This window comes from Sturnira hondurensis, unplaced genomic scaffold (genome assembly GCF_014824575.4).
Source record: "Sturnira hondurensis isolate 20B ecotype Veracruz unplaced genomic scaffold, ASM1482457v3 Scaffold0023226, whole genome shotgun sequence".
Classification (NCBI taxonomy): Eukaryota; Metazoa; Chordata; class Mammalia; order Chiroptera; family Phyllostomidae; genus Sturnira; species Sturnira hondurensis.
In genome coordinates, this window is record NW_028095857.1 from 1,899,670 (window position 1) to 1,919,141 (window position 19,472).

Genomic DNA, 19,472 nt, shown 5'->3' on the forward strand with positions numbered 1-19,472 from the left:
ACAAGGGATAGAAAACCTACTTGAAAGAGTAATAAAGGAAAATTTTCCTAAGTTGAGGAGAGATAAAGTCACACGAATCCAGGAATCGAAGAGAGTCCCCAGCAGGTGGAACCCAAAGAGGCCTACTGCAAGACACATCATCATTAAAATGGCAAACCTCCAAGACAAAGAGAAAATCCTAAAGTCAGCAAGGGAGAAAAAGGAAGTAACATACAAGGGGGTCCCAATAAGTTTGGCTACTGACTTCTCAATGGAAACATTCCAAGCAAGAAGAGAATGTCAAGAAATATTCCAAGTAATGAAAAACAGAGGCCTATAACCAAGGGTACTGTATGCAGCAAGGCTCTCCATCAAGATAGAAGGCCAAATAAAGAGCTTCCAAGACAAAAGAAGTCTAAAATAATATGCTTCCACCAAACCAGCTCTATAGGAATTACTAAAAGGGCTGCTTCAAGGAAAGGAAGGAAAAGGGAGAGACACAGAGGAACACAGGTACATAAATGGCAATGAATAAGAACCTTTAAATAATAACCTTAAAAGTAAATGGATTAAATGCACCAATTACAAGACACAGAATAGCTGAGTGGATAAGACAGCATGGCCCGCACGTATGCTGCCTACAAGAGACCCACGTCAGGTCAAAAGACCACTGCAGACTAAAAGTGAAAGAATGAAAACAAATTTTCCAAGCAAATGGGCAAGGAAAAAAAAAGCCAGGGTAGCAATTCCCATATTACACAAAATAGACTTCAAAAACAGCCATAAAGAGAGACCCAGAAGGTCACTTCATAATACTCAAGGGAAGAATCCACCAAGAAGACATTAACATTGTAAATATATATGCACCCAACTCAGGAGCACCCAAATATATAAAAAAAATCCTAGAGGACCTCAAGAAAGATATTGACAGCAACACAATTATAGTAGGGGATTTTAACACCCCACTGTCAAAAATGGACATATCTTCCAAACAAAATATCAACAAACTTACTGCAGCATTAAACAACAACCTAGATCAAATGGACCTAGCTGACATATTGAGAGCCCTTCATCCCAAAGAAGATAAATACATATTCTTTTCAAATGCACATGGAGCATTTTCTAAGATAGACCACATGATAGGACACAAAACGAGACTCAACACATTTAGGAAAATAGAAATCATACCAAGCATTTTCGCTGATCATAAGGGACTGAAATTGGAAACTAACCCCACAGGAAAAAACCCAAAACACCCAAAATCATGGAGACTGAATGGTATGCTATTAAACAATGAATGGATCAAGATAGAAATCAGGGAAGAAATAAAAAAAGTTTCTGGAAACAAATGAAAATGAACTCACAACAACCCAAAGCTTATGGGACACAGTGAAGGCAGTCCTGAGAGGGAAGTTCATAGCAATACAGATTTACCTAAAGAAAATAGAAACATTTCAAAAAAACATCCTAACCCAACATCTCCAAGAACTTGAGGAACAACAACAAAGACAGCCCAGAGCAAGTAGAAGGAAGGTAATAACCAAGATCAGAGCAGAATTAAATGACATAGAGACTAAAAGCACAATTCTAAGGATCGATGAATACAGAAGTTGGTTTTTTGAAAAGATAAACAAAATAGATAAACCTTTAAGTAGGCTCATCAAGAAATAAAGAGAGAGGACCCAAAGAAACACAATCAGAAATGAAAGAGGAGAGATTACAACTGATACCACAGTAATAGAAGGGATTGTAAGGAATTACTATGCAGAGCTTTGTGCCAATAAATTTGAAAACCTAGGTGAAATGGACAAATTTCCAGAAAAATATACTCTTCCAAAACTCAATGAAAAAGAAGCAGACAACCTGAACAGGCCAATAACAGCAGACAAAATTGAAGAAGTAATCAAAAAACTCCCATCACACAAAAGCCCTGGACCAGATGGTTTCACGGGAGTATTCTACAAAGCTTTTAAGGAAGAACTAACCCTGATTCTTCACAGACTATTCCAAAAAATCCAAAAGGAGGGAAAACTCCCCAACTGTTTTTATGAAGCCAGCATCATCCTAATTCCAAAGCCAGATAGAGACACAACAAAGAAAGAAAACTTTAGGCCAATATCCCTGATGAACATAGACGCTAAAATCCTCAATAAAATATTGGCAAATTGCATCCAACGATACATCAGAAAGGTCATACACCACGACCCAGTGAGATTCATCCCAGGGATGCAAGGATGGTTCAATATCCGCAAATCAGTAAATGTAATACTCCACATAAACAAAAGCAAAGAGAAAAACTGCATGATCATATCAATAGATGCGGAAAAAGCTTTTGATAAGGTACAACACCCATTTATAATAAAGGTACTCAGCAAAGTGGGAATAGAGGGAGCATTCCTCAATGTAATAAAGGCCATATATGAAAGACCTACAGCCAACATCATACTCAATGGGCAAAAACTAAAAGCTTTTCCACTAAGATCAGTTACAAGAAAAGGTTGTCCACTTTCACCTCTTCTATTCAATATAGTATTGGAAGTTCTAGCCACCGCAATCAGACAAGAAAAAGAAATAAAAGGCATCCAAATTGGAAAGGAGAAAACAAAACTGTCATTGTTTGCAGATGACATGATAGTGTACATGGAAAATCCTATAGCCTCTACCAAAAAAATGCTCGAACTAATAAATGAATTTGGCAAAACAGCGGGATACAAAGTCAATATCCGGAAATCAAAGGCATTTTTGTATACCAACAATGAAACAGCAGAAGCAGAAATCAAGAAAAAAATCCCAATCGATATAGCAAAAACAAAAATAAAATATCTGGGAATAAGAAGCTGGACCCAAGGAGGCACACATGAAGGCAGATCATCATTAAGTTACCAGAGTTTAAAGATAAGGAAAGAATCCTAAAAGCAGTAAGAGAAAAGGAGAAAGTTACCTACAAAATACTTCCCATAAAACTGTCAGCTAATTTCTTCTAAGAAACTATGCAGGCAAGAAGGGGCTGGCAAGAAGTATTCCAAGTTATGAAAGACAAGGACCTACATCCAAGATTAGTCCATCCAGCAAAGCTATTATTTAGAATAGGTCAGATAAAGTGATTCCCAGATAAGATCAAGTCAAAGCAGTTCATTGTCACCAAAACCTTATTATATGAAATGTTAAAAATGAAGATCAAAGCTATGAACAGTAAAATGACAAAAAACTCACAACTTAAACAACTGAACCTAAAAAGAAAAAAGGAAATTTATCAAACAGCTTGAATAGGAACAGAAATCACAGGAATGGAGATCACATTAAGGGTTATCAGTGGGGAGGGGATAGGGGGAGAATGGATGGAAAGGTACAGGGAATAAGACGCATAAATGGTTGGTACAAAGTAAACAAGGGAGGTTAAGAGTAGCATAGGAAATAGAGTAGTATAGGAAAAGTTTTGAAGCCAAAAAACATATATAAATGACCCATGGACAAACTAAAGTGGTGAGGAATGCTGGAGGGAGACTGTGTGCAGGGTGGAGAGGAATAAAGGGGAGAAAAAAAGGGAGAACTGCAATAAGATAATCAAAAAATACTTAAAAAAGAAAAGAAAATAATTTTGATATATGAAATCCTTCAAGAAAATAAGTGATTAAAGTGTAGTGGGTGGGCAAGATGATGGAGGAGTGAATGGAAGTCACACTAACCATCTCCCAGGACTAATCTGGAATTACAACTAAATTGTGTAGAAATTGCCCAGAACAAACAACCAAGTAAAAGAGAGAAGCTTTAGCACAACCAGCTTTAGCACAACCTATTTGATCAAGAGTATAGTGGAAACTCAAGAGGGCTAGCTGGGGGCCCACAGGCAGCAGTGCTGGAGAGATAATGAAGAAGCAGTTTGGATCCACCCAAGAAGAATGTGGTCCAAATCCTAAGCTGGAATTCTCAGCCTAGAACACCAGAGCCTAAAATGTGCACAGATAACAACCAATGGTAAAAAGTGGCAGGGTTGCTCTCTGCCAGAAACAAACACAAAGAGGTATTTATAGGGCTAACACACAAATTTCATTTCCTGTCACTTACCCGAGGTTCCAATTAAAGAGGGAGTGGAGTGGCCCATAGATGCCTGAGGAGAGACTGGGGTCAGAAGCTATGGAGAGAGAGTGGAGAGAGTGGTCACAGGGAAGTGGGTTCTGAGTCATCCCCCAAAGAGTGGCAACCATTATACTGAGGCAGTCCACTCTCCACTGAACAGCACCATCCTGAAGGGAAATAAAAGCCCTCTCCAAGAGAGATTCTGCCCTGGATCTGTGGTGCTTAAGCCTGACTACTGAGTGCAGAGGTACCAGATTCATGAGACAGCCACAGACATAGATTCCTGGCAAAAGGGTGGGGCAGAGTGGACTAGAGACACTAGAGGAGAGACTGGGGATGGAGGCTTGAGGGAGAGAACTGAGAGAAGCCACCAAGATCCTGGTGCAGAATCATCACCCATACTACAGCGCCATCCTGTTCAGGCAGACCACTCCCCTCTAGGCAGCAGCAGCCTGAGGAGAAATAGTAGCTCGAACACCAGGAGGAATTCTTCCCCACCCTATGGGGCTTAAACCTGACTGCTGATTATAAAGTGACTAGATTAAAAACTGAAGGAGACAAGTATAGACTGCAGATCTCTGGCTGTCTCAAAGCAGGCTGCCTAAGGTCAAATGGAGGCAACATCTGACACCACCAGAGGCAGATCCAGAAAGAAAAAAATAGTGGTCAATACTAAAGGCTACCAAGACAAAATCCACTGTGGTCTTCTCCATGATTAGTGAGATTTTCCCTCCTCCATACCTTTTAACATTCATTTCTTGTCCAGCAAGTTTGTGCATATTAAATCACTAGAATTTATACTACACTTTATTGCTCTTCTCTCTTATAATAGTCTGAATCTCTTTGCACCCTTATTAATGTTGGTTCATTTGCTGTTGATACTGAGATTGAGGGGGAGAGCTATTTTGCAGATGTGGCTTTATTCCTTGGGCTTTATGGTTTTCTTCTGGCAGCACCTGCACAACAGCATATAAGATGTGGTGGGTGGAGTGACCTTCATTCAAACAGCTAGAGGGAAGGATTAACCAAAGAAAGACCCAACAATCAACACCCAAATACATCCAGAGAGCCAACATAAATGGCATAAAGGGCCATTTCAGGGAAACCTCAAGAGATCAAGGAGTCTGCATAACTGAATCTTACAGCTCTCTTACCAGAGAAGTTCACACCACAAACTCAGTCAATTTAAGAAATACAGACTCACAAGGAGAGTCTTACAAGTAATTTGAACACAAAGAAACAAAACCCAAGCAAAAGGACACAAGGAAGTCCCAAAAAGAATGACAAATGAAATAGAGGCAAGTCAATTATCAGATATTGAGTTCAAAGCAATGATTATAAGAACACTCAATAAGCTCACAGACATTACCAAAAAAACTACAGGAAAGCTATGATGAATTCACTGCAAACTATGTCGACATGAAAAAGGAAATAAAAACTATCAACAAAGACCAAGAAGAAATAAAGAATTCCATTTCTGAGTTGAAGAACACAGTATGGAATTTCCTCAGGAAACTAAAAATGAACTGCCTTTTGATTCAGCAATGCTACTGTTGGGATTATACCCTAAGAGCCCTGAACACCAATCCAAAAGAACCTATGCACCCCAAAGTTCATAACAACACAATTTACAATAGCCAAGTGCTGGAAGCAACCAAAGCACCCATAAGTAAATGAATGGATCAAAAACTATGATACATTTACACAATGGAATTCTATGCTTTGCAGCTGCATGTATAAAAGTGGAAAGCATTATGTTAAATAAAATAAGCCAGGTGGTGAGGGACAAATACCATATGATCTCACTTTTAACTGGAACATAATCAGCAAAAGAAAAAAGCACAGAAAATATAACCAGAGACATTGAAATTAAGAACATTGTAACAATAGTCAGAGGTGAGGGGGAGGTGACAGAAGGGAGAAGGGTTGTCAGGAACTACTATAAAGGATACATGGACAAAACCAAGGAGAGGGTGGAAGCAAGGGAGGGAGATGGTTTTGGTTGGGATGGGGAAGGAGTGGTGAGGAGAAAATGCAGACAACTGTAATTGAACAGCAATAAAGTAATTAAAAAACATGAAAAGTAAATAAAAACGCACTAGAAGGAATTAAAAGCAGGCTCAGTGAAGCAGAGGATCAAAATATAGAGCTAGAGGACAAGGTAGAAAACAACTCCCAGAAATAGCAAGAAAAAGGAAAAAAAAAACAGAAAAAAGGTGTTATAGGAACTGCAGGGCAACATGGAATGTAATAATATCCATATATTAAGGATAGCAGAAGTAGGGGAAGAAGAGCAAAATATTTTAAAAAACCTGTTTGAATAAGTAATAATGGAAAACTTTCCTAATTTTATGAGAGAAAAAGTCGCACAAATACAGGAAGGAAAGAAGATCCCAATCAAGAGGATCCCAAAAAGGCCCAATCCAAGACACATAATAATTAAAATGGCAAAATCCCAAAAAAAGAGAGAATCTTAAAGGCAGCGAGGGAGAAATGAAGTAACATACAAGGGAGCTCTGATATGACTAGCAGCTGATTCTCAACAGAAACACAAACAGCCAGAAGGGGATGTCAAGACATATTCCAAGTAATAAAAAGCAAAGGCCTTGAACCAAGACTAATCTACCAAGCAAGACTCTCAATTAAAATGAAAGGCCAAATAAGGAGTTTCCTAGAAAAAAAAAAGGATCAGAGAATACATCTCCACAAAACCAGCACTTTAAGATATGCTGATGGGACTGCTCTAAAAAAATAATGAAAAAGAGAGGAACAAGGGAATGGAAAAAATAAAATGGTAATAAATAAGTACCTGTCAATAATTACCTGAAATGCAAAAGGATTAAATGCTCCAATAAAAAGACATAGAATAGCATGACCTTTTATAGGCTGCCTACAAGAGACCCACCTCAGAACAAAAGACGTACACAGACTGAAAATGAAGGGATGGAAAAAATATCCAAAGCAAATGGAGAAGGAACAAAAGCTGAGGTAGTAATGCTCATATCAGAAAAAAATAAACGTCAAAATAAAGACCATAAAAAGAGACCTTGAAAGACACTTCATAATACTCAAGGGAAGAATCCATCAAGAAGACATAAATATTGTAAATATATATGCACCCAACATAGGAATATAAGGAAAAATACATAAAAATATATTTCCCCAAATATATAAAGAAACTCTTGGAGGACTTAAAAACTATTGACATCAACACAATTACACTGGGGATTTTAATACCAATACTATAAAAAATTTAAAGATCTTCCAAGTGAAATACCAACAATGATATCACTGTATTGTACAATGTCTTGTATCAAATGGAATATGTATATATTCCCATTCATCCCCAAAAAGCAAAACACACATTCATTTCAAATGCACATGGAATATTTTCAAATATAGATACATGATAGTACACAAAACACGCTTCAACAAATTCAAGAAAATTGAAATCATATCTAACATTTTCTCTGTCCACAAGGGACTGAAACTAGAAACCAACCTCAATGAAAAACTCAAACATACTCAAATTCACAAAGATTGAATAGCATGCTTGAGAAACAACAACAAAGATAACACAGAGCATGTTGAAGAAAGGAAATAACCAAGATCAGAGCATAATTAAATGGCATAAAGACTAAAAGAATAATTCTAAGGGTCAATACATTCAGGAGCTGGTTCTTTGAATAGACAAAATCTACAAGCCTTTAAGCAGACTCATCATGAAAGAAAGAAAGAAAGAAAGAAAGAAAGAAAGAAAGAAAGAAAGAAAGAAAGAAAGAAAGAAAGAAAGAAAGAAAGAAGGAAGGAAGGAAGGAAGGAAGGAAGGAAGGAAGGAAGGAAGGAAGGAGAGAGGGAGGGAGGGAGGGAGGGAGGGAGGGAGGGAGGAAGGGAGGGAAGGAAGGAAGGAAGGAAGGAAGGAAGGAAGGAAGGAAGGAAGGAAGGAAGGAAGGAAGGACCCAGATAAAAACAAGCAGAAATGAAAGAGGATAAATTAAAACTGATACTACAGAAATACAAAGGATCATAAGAAATTACTATGAAGAAGAAAGATATTTCACAAGAAACTTGAAAACCTAGGTGAAATGGACAAATTTCTAGAAAAAATATAATGTTCCAAAACTTAATAAAGAAGAAACAGAAGGCCTGAACAGACCAAAACCAGCTGACAATATCAAAGTAGTAATAAAAAATCTGCCAGTACAAAAAAGACTTGCACTGGACAGTTTCACAGGAGAATTTTACAAGATATTTAAGGAAGAGCTAACCCCTATCTCTCACAGATCATTTCAAAATACCCAAGAAAACAAAAGACTCCCAAACTTTTTTTATGAAGGTAGCATCACCCTAATCCAAAAAGCAGATAAAGATATAACAAAGTAAGAAATTTTCAGGCCAATATTGCTGATGAATATAGACATTAAAACCCTTAGCAAAATATGAGCAAACCACATTCAGTAATACATTAAAAAGGTCATACACTATAATCAAGTATGATTCATCCCAGGGATACAAAGATGGTATGATATTCACAAATCAATAAACTTAATACATCACATAAAATAGGAAAAACAAAAATCACATGATCATATTAGTAGATACAGAAAAAACATTTAGTAAAGTACAGAACCCGTTTATGACAACACTCAGCAAAGTGGAAATACAGAGAGCATTCTTAAACATAATAAAGGCCATGTGCAAGAGACCTGCAGCCAACATTATACTCAATGGGCAAAAACTAAAAATTTTCCCAGTAATATCAGGAACAAGATAAGCATATTTACTTTCACCACTTCTCTTCAACACAGTGTTGAAAATCATAGCCACAGCAATCAGACAAGAAGAAATAAAAGGCCTACATCAGAAAGGAGGAAGAAAAACTGTTGTCATTTGCAAATGTCATGATATCATACATAGAAAATACTATAGACTCCATAAAAACTCTACTTGACCTAATAAGTGAATTTGGCAAAGCAGCAAGATAGAAAGTCAATATTCAGAAATCAAAGGCATATTTGTATACCAATGATGAAATATCAGAAACAGAAATCAGGAAAGAAATCCCATTTGATATAGCAATAAGAAAAATAAAGTACCTAGGAATAAACCTAGGTAACCAAGGATGTAAAAGACCTCTATTCAGAAAACTAGACAACACTAAAGAAAAAAATTATGGAAGACACAAACAAATGGAAGCACGTACCATGTTCATGGATTGCAAGAATTTTCATAATTGAAATGTCCATATTACTCAAAGCAATTAAGAGATTCAATGCATTCCTTATTAAAGTACCAATGACATATCTCACAGATATAGAACAAACATTTCAAAAATTATCATGGAACTATAAATGACTCCAATTGCTGCAGCAATTTTGAGAAAGAAGAGCAAAGTAAGATGAATCACAGTACCTGATATCAAACTGTATTACAAGGCCACTGTAGTCAACACAGCCTTGTTCTGGCATAAGAACAGACAAATAGACCAATGGAATAGATTAGAGGGCCTGGAAATAAACCAAATTCTCTATGTCAATTAATATTTGACAAAGGGGGCAGAAGCATAAAACAAAGTAAAAATAACCTGTTCAACAAATGGTATTGAGACAGCTGGAAAGCTACATGGAAAACAAATGAAACCAAACACCAACTTACACGATACACAAAAATAAACTCAAGGTTGATAAAAGACTGGGATATAAGTCATGAAACTATAAAGAGGAGAACGTCCTAGAGGAGAACATGGGCAGGAAAATCTCAGATATTCCATTCAGCAATATTTTCACTGATATGTCCCCTAGAGCAAGGATATAAAGGATAGAATAACCAAATGAGATCTCATCAAAATTAAAACCTCCACACAGCTAAAGTAAACTGCACTAAAATGAAAAGAAAATCAACCATATGGGAAAACATATTTGCCAATGATACTTCAGACAGGGTTTAATGTCCAAAGTATATAAAGAACTCACATGATCTTAATTAAAATGCCGAATTTTACCCTTTTGGCTCTCTGAGCAGCACCCTGGCAGTAGACAAGAACAAGCACCTTGTGAAAGGCAGCAAAAAGGGAGCAATGAAGAAAGTGGTTGATCCATTTTCTAAGAAAGATTGGTATGATGTGAAAGCACCAGCTATGTTCAATATAAGAAATATTGAAAAAACACTAGTCATGAGAACTCAAGGGATGAAAATCTCAATGGATGATCTGAAGGGTCATGTATATGAAGTGAGCTTAACTGATTTGCAGAATGATGAAGTTACATTTGGAAAATTCAAGCTAATTACTGAGGATGTTCAGGTCAAAAACTGCCTGACTAATTTCAATGGCGTAGATCTTACTTGTGACAAAATGTGCTCCGTGGTCAAAAAATGGCAGATCATGATTGGAGCTCACGTTGATGTCAGGACTACTGATGGATATTTGCTTCATATATTCTGTGTTGGTTTTCTTAAAAAAAAACACAACAATCAGATTCAGAAGACCTCTTATCCTCAGCATCAACAGGTCCTCCAAATATAGAAGATGATGAAAATCACGACCTTAGAGGGACAGACAAATGACTTGAAAAAATGGTCAAGAAAATGACTCCAGATAGCATAAAAAAAGAGATAGAAAAGGCTTGCCAATCTATTTATCTGCTTCATGATGTCTTTGTTAGAAAAGTCAAAGTGCTGAAGAAGCCCAAGTTTGAATTGGGAAAAATCATGGAGCTTCATGGTGGAGGTATGGTTCTGGAAAAGCTACTGGGGATGAGACAGCCACTAAAGTTCATTGAGCTGGTGGACATGAGCTCCCAGTCCAAGAATCTGTTTAAAATTCACACATTTAATGGTCACAAATAAAAAGGGTTATTTGTGATAAAAAAATAAAATAAAATGCAAAATTTTAAAGACAGAGAATCTTAAAAGCAGCAACAGAGACACAGAGACATGCCAGGGAGCTCCAAAAAGACTAGCTGCTGACTTGTCAACAGAAACACTACAGGTCTGTGGGAATGTCAAGAAATATGGCAAGTAATGGAAAGCAAAGGCATCCAAGCATGACTACTCCACTGAGCAAGCTTATGTTCAAATGGAAGGTGAGACAAGGAATTTCCCAGACAAAAGTTTAAGAGAATACATCTACACCATATCTGCTTTGCAAGATATGCTGAAGGGACTGGTTTAAGTAGATGAAGAAAAAGAGAGAGAAAGGAACACAAGTTCAAAAGGAAAAATTAAAATGAACAAGTACCTATCAATAATAAACTTAATTTTAATTGAATAAATGTTCCAATCAAGAGAAATAAGGTAGCTGAATAGATAAGAAAACACAACCTACACATATGCTGCCTACAAGAGACCAATCTCAGAACAAAAAGCCAACATAGACTGAAAATGAAAGGTTGGAAAAAATATTCCAAGCAAATGGACAGAAAAAAAAAAACCTGGCATAACAATACTTATACCACTCAAATTAGACAAAACAAAAGTCATAAACAGAGACACAGAGGGACACTTTATAATACTCAGATGAAGAATCAATGAAGAAAACATAACCAAACACACTTTTCTGGCAGGAACTGTTGGAAAATAAAATGTTGGGCTTTTTTCCAAAGATGGTGAGAGGTGGAAGGGAAGATAAAGAAAGAAATATGGTGTTTGCTTCTAGGAGCCACATCCCCTGTGGGACAGTATCCCTGCCAACCACCATCCCAAGAATGAATGAAGGTGAGCAAAAGGCAGGAGCAGAGAGCTTAGTGCTATTTCCTCCACAGGGTAGACGCTGGGGTCATGCATCATAAAAATCTTTGTGTATGTGCAGGGTGGAGCACAAGTAGGCTTACAGCTGTGAGTACACAAAATACAGAGTTAATTCTTATATTATTATTTATGAGTTATTGTATTATTTTCCACACAAACAACAGTAGACCTACTTTTGTCCCTACCAGTATTTAGGGGTGGAATCCACATAGGATCACCAACATTTAATTTTTAATTTTTCCAATCGAGGGAAGAGAAATGGCAAAAAACTACTAGCCCTATTATTATGGAATGTCTTCCCTTGAACACCCCAAAAGCTGGAAGAATGAGACTGCAAACACAAGGAGGTCCTCTGCATAGAATACATGTATTCTCTCCCTGCTTTACATGTGACAACTCACCATGGTGCTTCTAATTAGTTGCACTGCCACAGACCAGGAAGAACTTGCTTTGTCACCAGTAATGGTGGTCTGAGGGTAGGGATTTGGGTGAGAAAGATGCACAAGAAAAGTGCACCTCAGCACAGTGACATGTGGGCACTGGCTATTCTGAGTGATCAACCGCAAGTTTCTAACAGGTAGCCAACCAGGCCAGGTTGGATCAAGAGGAAGTGAGCTCCCAGACATTGTAGGGATCCAAGTACAACTTAAAGAATAGGAGTCTAAAAAATTTCATCAGAAGGAGCTAGGACAGAGCTGGGCAGCTTCTTTAAGACTATCTGAACACAGCTGCCTTCTGAGCACCCAAGTCAGGTGGACACATCCTCATATTGGTAGGTTGTAGGAGGGCATCTGATAACAGAAGATGTGTTAACAGACCTCTGCCCATCAGCTACTTGGAAAAAAGGCAAAAGAAAAAAGAAAAAAAAAACATAACCATTGTAAACACCTGTGCATCCAACATAAGAGCACAAAAATATATAAGGAAAATACTGGAGGATTTCAACCTCCAGTTTAAAGCCATAGACAGCAATGCACTTATACTAGGGAATCTTAACATGCCATTTCCAACGATGGACAGCTCTTCCAAACAAAATATCAACAAGGATATTGTGGCACTGAAAGATACACTACATCAAATGGACTTAATGAATATATGTAGAAATTTTCACCCCGAAGAAGCAAAATACCCATTCTTTCCAAATGCACACGGAACATTTTTAAAGATAGACCACATGATAGGACACAAAACATGCCTCAAAAAATTCAAGAAAATAGAAATCATATCAAGCTTTTTCTCAGACCACAAGGCCTGAAACTACAAGCTGACCTCAAGAAAAAAATTAAAAAAGCACTCAAATATATGAAGATTGTATAGCATTCAATTAAATAATGAATGGGTTGATGATGAGACCAAAGAAGAAATCAAAATGTTTCTGAAAACAAATAAAAGTGAATACACAACAGTTCAAAATGTATGACATAGAACAAAAGCAGTCCTGAGAGGGAAGTTCAATCCTATACAGACTTTCCTAAAAATGATAGAAACATTTCAAATAAACAATTTAACCCTACATATACAAAAACTGGAGGAACAACAAGAAACAAAGCCTAGCCCAAGTGCAAGGAAGGAAATGATCAAGATCAGAGCAGAATTAAATGACATAGAGAATAAAGGAATAATACAAAGGATTTATAAATTCAGAAGTTGATTCATTGAAAAGATAAACAAAATTGACAAGGCTTTAAACAGACTCATCAAGAAAAAATAGAACCCAAACAAATAAAATCAGAAATGAAAGGGGAGAAATTAAAACTGATACCACAGAAGTACAAAGGATTGCAGGAAATTACTATGCACAACCATATGCTAAGAAATTTGAAAACCTGGATGACATGAACACATTTTTAAAAGCATATAATCTTCAAAAATTTCATCAAGAAGAAAATAAAATCCAAAAAGACCAATAACAGCTAGTGAAATTGAAGCAGTAATAAAAAAATATCCTGGCACACAAAAGCCCTGGATTGGATGGTTTCACATGAAAATTTCACAAAACATTTAAGGAAGAGCTAACCCCTATACTTCTGATACTACACCAAAAAATCCAAGAAGACAGAAGACCCCAAAACTCTTTTGATGAAGCCACCATCACTCTAATCCCTAAAATAGATAAAGATAGTCTGTGGGAATAAAGGGTGCATACCTCAACATAATAAAGGCCATACATAAAAAAGCATACAGCCAACATCTTATTCAATGGGCAAAAATGAAAATTTTTCCCACTAAAATCAGGGACAAGAGAAGGGTGTCTGTTTTCACCACTTCAAAATATTATTGGGATCTCTAGCCACAGGGCTCTAAAAAGAACAAGAAATAAAAAGCATCCAAATTGGAAAAGGGGAAGAAAAACTGTCATTGCTTGCAAAAGACATGATAGTGTACATAGAAAACCATGTAGCTCCATCCCCCCCCCAAAAAAACCTATTTTACCTAATAAGTGAACTTAGCAAAACAGAGAGATGTAAGGTCAATATTAAAAAATAAAAGGCATTTTTATAAACCAACAATAAAACATCAGAAACCAAAATTAGGAAAATATTCCATTTGCTCTACCAACAAGAAAAATAAAGTGCCTAGGAATAAACCCAGCCAAGGATGTAAAAGAACTATCGTTAGAAAACTACACAACCCTGAAGAGAGAAATGAAGGAAGACTCAAATAAATGGAAGCATATACCGTATTCATAGATTGGAAGAATTAATATCATCAAAATGTCCATGCTACCCAAAGCAATGTACAGATTCAATGCAATACCTATTAAAGTATCAATGGCATATTTCACCGACCTAGATCAAACACTTCAAAATGTATATGAAACAATTAATGACCCCAAATATTCTCAACAATTTTGAGAAAAAAGAACAGGTAGGAGGAATCACAATATCTGACATCAAACCATATTACAAGGCCTCTAGGATCATTAAGGGACATGTATAAAGGACCCATGGACAAAGCCAAAGGGCGAGTGGGATTGAGTGTGGGAGTTTGGGTGGGTGAGTTGGGGGAGAGTAGTGGGGGCAAAATGGAGTAACTGAAGTTAAACAACAATGTTAAAAAATGAGCCCTGGCTCATGTAGGTCAGTGGATTGAGCTCAGGTCATGAGCACACCAATGGGTCATGGTTCAGTTCCCAATCAGGGCACACACCTGGGTTGCCAGCCAGGTCCCCAGTAGGGAGTGTTTGAGAGGCAAACACATATTGGTGTTTCTCTTCCTCTCTACTTCCTTTCTTCTCTGTTTAAAAAATAAATAAATACAATTTACAAATGAATACATTATAGAAAATAATCTTAAAAGAAAAAAATTTAAAGGTATATAAGTAGAAAAAAACAGTCTGGTAATGACATAAGAACAACCACATAGATAAGTGTAACATAATAGAGGTCCCAAAAATCAACCCATGTCTCTATGGTCAATTGATATTTGACCATAAAATATTACTCCAAAAGGTAAAAATATTTGACCATTACTCCACAAAATGAAGTAAAAATAATGTCTTCAAAAACTGGTGTTGGGAGAGCTCACCAGCTACGTGCAAAAAAATGAAACTCCACCAACAGCTTACACTGTATACAAAAATAAACTCAAAATGAATAAAATACTTAAAAATAAGTCATGACACCATAAAAGTCCTAGAGAAGAACATAGGAAAGACATTTTCAGATATTCCACCCAGCAAAATTTTCACTGATATGTCCCTAGAGGGAGGCATATAAAGGAAAGGATAAACAAATGGAACTTCATCTAAATAAATAAATAAAAACTTCTGCACGGCTAAAGAAGACATCAGCAAAATGAAAAGGGAACCGATTGTATGGGGAAATATATTTATCAATGATTTCTTGAACAAGAATTTGATGTCCAAAATATAAAAAAGAACTTACACAACTCCACAGAAAGAAGACAAACAATTCAATTTGATAAAATGAGCAAAGGAACTGAACAGACACATCTCCAAGGAGGACATAGAGAGGGGTTATAGACATATGAAAGGATGCTCAGCATCACTAGCCATCAGAGAGATGCAAAGTAAAACCACAATAAGTGACCACTTCACATTGGTCAGAATGGCCATCATAAACAAATCAACACACAACAAGTGCTGGAGAAGTTGTAGAGAAAAGGGAACCCTAGTACACTGTTGGTGAGAATGCAGACTGGTGCAGCCACTGTGAAAAACAGCATGGAATTTCCTCAGAAAACTAAAAATGGAACTACTTTTTGACTTGGTAATTCCTCTGGGATTATACCCTCAGAATTCTGAAACACCACTTTTAAAGAACCTACACACACCAATGTTCATAGCAGTGCTATTTGAAATAGGCAAGTGCTGGAAAAAGCCTAAGTGCCCATCGATAAATGAGTGCATTAAAGAACTGTGGTGCATTTACACAATGGAATACTATGCAGCAGAAAGAAAGAAGGATCTCCTGCCCTTCCTGACAGCATAGATGGAACTTGAGAGCTTTATGCTAAATGAAATAAGCCAGGCCGTGAAAGACAAGTACCATATGATCTCACCTGTAAGTTGAATATAATCAACAAAACAAAAAAGTGAGCAAAATAGAACCAGAGACATGAAGATAAAGAACAAACTGACAGTGACCACTGGGAAGGGGGAAGGGGATATGGGAGAAATAAGGGGAAGGGTCAAGTCAAGGAACATGTATAAGGGATCCATGGACAAACACAACAGAGGTGGGGAAGGTTGCATGTGGGAGTTGTGGCTCAGTAGTGTAGGGGATAGTAATTGGGGGGAAATGTAGATAACTGTAATTGGACAACAATAAAAAACGTCCTGAAAGGGAAATATTTTGCCAATGTACAACAAATGGAACAAAAAATGGCAGAAGCCCGTAAAATCCATCAGTATGGATGAGTCCAAAACTGTTTTTGAGTGATGGAAAACATCTCAGTAGGTGTATTACATCAATTGAAGAGTACTTTGAAGGTGACTGAAGTTTAAACATGTAAGAATAAATATGTATTTTTTAAAAATAATTCCGTGTCTGGGCCACTCTCATATGTTTATCTTTAAAATAAAATGAGTGTACATAGTTATGTCAAAACCATTTTCTTTGAAACTGTGTACTTGCATGGTTCCTTATCGCCTGATTGAAACAATTATTTTTCTTTCCAAATTACCAAAAATGTTCAGTGCATTAAATGTGCCCTTAATTTAAATTATGGACTTGTTTTTAAATTTAGTTTGAAGGCATTGGAAACATGATTATATCTGTCTCTACTATCTAAATATTCACCTATGTATATGTATATGTGTAGGAATATTGAAATAATAAAAACTCTTGAATAGTGGTTATATATTTTATACAAAGATATTCAATGTTTTGCTCATTGGTTCTGATTGTTATTATTTTTAAAAGTGAGCCAAAGTTTTCCTTCATGTTTATTGTTCCCTAGGTTGTTTATTTTTTCACTGAAGTCTTAAACTCATTAACTCAAAAGCCTGATGGCACTAAATTCAATTTGTACATATCCAATTACTTTTAAAATAGGCCCCCAAAGCATATTTTAGCCATTTATGGCCTCCCTGCTTTACATATGCTGTGAAACCTCACCCCATATTAGCTAGTGGCTCATCGATAAGATAAAGATTTATTGTTATAAGACCCTAGGCTGCTGTGGCCCTTTGGAGCCCCCAGAGATTCCCAGCCTTGCTGCTGAACTACATCACCTAGATATCTAAGTCATTTCTCTTATCCTCTTCTCCTTCAAGTGGTTTCCTTATCCTCCTCTTTCTGAGTAGAGACTCCTTCACCTTTGCTCCTGGACAGACTCCTGCTGTGAAGGACATTAACTCTAATGAAACCCTATCCAAACCCCACCAGATAAGCTTGTTTTTGTGTTATTGTCTCTTATGATCATATCTTCTCTCTTACTATCCCCAAATTCTTTGAACTCTTGACAGAACATAAAAACATGAATTTAAAGATACTCGGAGCTAATTAAATTTGCAAAATTTCAACTGCCAGTCTAATTAAATACATTACAGTTGAAGATGTGCAGTATGAATATATATTTGTAGAAATGTCTGCATAATTTGAAATGTAAAATTAGGGGAAAAAACTTCCCCATCTTTTGTATTAGTGGCTGAAGGCATATTTTAAAAGCATTTTCTGATTTCTTAGTACCTTTTTGGCACACCTTTTATTGTTATTCCGAAATTAATTACTAAACAATGATAGAATATAAAAATGAGGAACATATACATTAATTTTTGACAGAAATCTAGTTATGAGCAGAAATTTTTTAGAATTCAAGACTTGTAGTTTGTATACTTTGTGATAAATTAAATGGTTAAGTTTATCCAATACAGCCCCGAACATTACCTAACAAAATGCTTTCTTTCTAATGGAAGACTTCTCTTATTGAATTATTTTTCATTCATTTATTCATTTATTTAGTAAGTAGTGATAGAGATAGCATGTGTTTTGGAATTAGACTTGAGCTCAAATTAAAGCTCCACTGCTTAGTAATTATGCAAATTTGGATAAGTTAACACTGGTAAACCTCACTTGCTTAATTATTTGATTAGACATGCTTGTGATGACATACTCAAATGTTTGTTGAGCACTCAATATGTGCACATTTTATTAGCAAAACTAATAATTTCTAGTTTAAACAGTTCCAAAGATTTCCAAATGATGTGCTGGGAAAGTGCCTGCTAACCAGTAACCAGGTAATGAATGAAACTTAGTTGTATTGGGGAATACTATCACTATCCCCAATTTATATAACTCCTGTCATATATTTAGTGGTGGTCTTTGTTGCCATCTTTCAAAGGAAGTATTAACAATACACTAATTTAGACTGACAGAATGCAAAGGTTTGACAGTCACAGGAAAAAATGATTTTTTAAAGGAAAGGATCAAGACAAGTAAGAATAGGCAAATTTAAATGACTGTCTAAACAGAAGCTAACTTTCTGAGGAAAGTAAGCAAGGGCAAGGACAATTCTAGTCGCAGGAATTTCTGATTTTTTGCCTATTTTGCATTGGCTTAGTTAATCTATTATTATTCTCAACAAAGAAAATTATTTGCTCTCTACCTCTTAGCCATACCTCTAAAAACTGGAGAAATCAAGGACTCCCTGCTCAGAATTAGGCAAGGATGCCAAATCTGCAAGATCAAGAAAAATAAAGACAGTGTGAAGTTTAAAGTCCAGTGAAGCAAATACCTTTATACCTTGGTCATTGCAGACAAAGAGAAGGCTGAGAAACTGAAGCAGTCCCTTCCCCTAGGTTTGGCATTGAGAGAGTTGAAATGCACCAGACATGCTGGTCTGTATTAAAGTGTTAAAAATTAGAAAAAGAAAATTATTTACTACATATGCTCATGGCCACAAAATAATTTTCTCCAAAGGGGAAAAGTTTTTTCTTTTCCTTGTATCAGAAGTAAAGTACTAAATTTTTTTGGACCGTAAGGATGCACCAGACCATAAGACACACCTAGGTTATAATGGAGGAAAATAGGAAAAATTTTGAAGCAAAAATGTGATAAAATATTTAATAACATAAATAACATATCTGCTGCCCCTCCACAGAGAGCCAAGTAAGCTACATTCAGACTATAAGACACATCCCCATTTTTCTAGCAAATTTCAGGGGGAAGTGCATCTTATAGTCAAGAAATATGGTAAGTTTTTAT

At 36.4% G+C, this 19,472-nt stretch overlaps 1 pseudogene; it reads left to right on the forward strand.

The window, feature by feature from the left end:
* Positions 1–597: 597 nt before the first annotated feature.
* On the forward strand, positions 598–10,874 carry LOC118980730 (40S ribosomal protein S3a-like; annotated as a pseudogene).
* Positions 10,875–19,472: the final 8,598 nt, after the last annotated feature.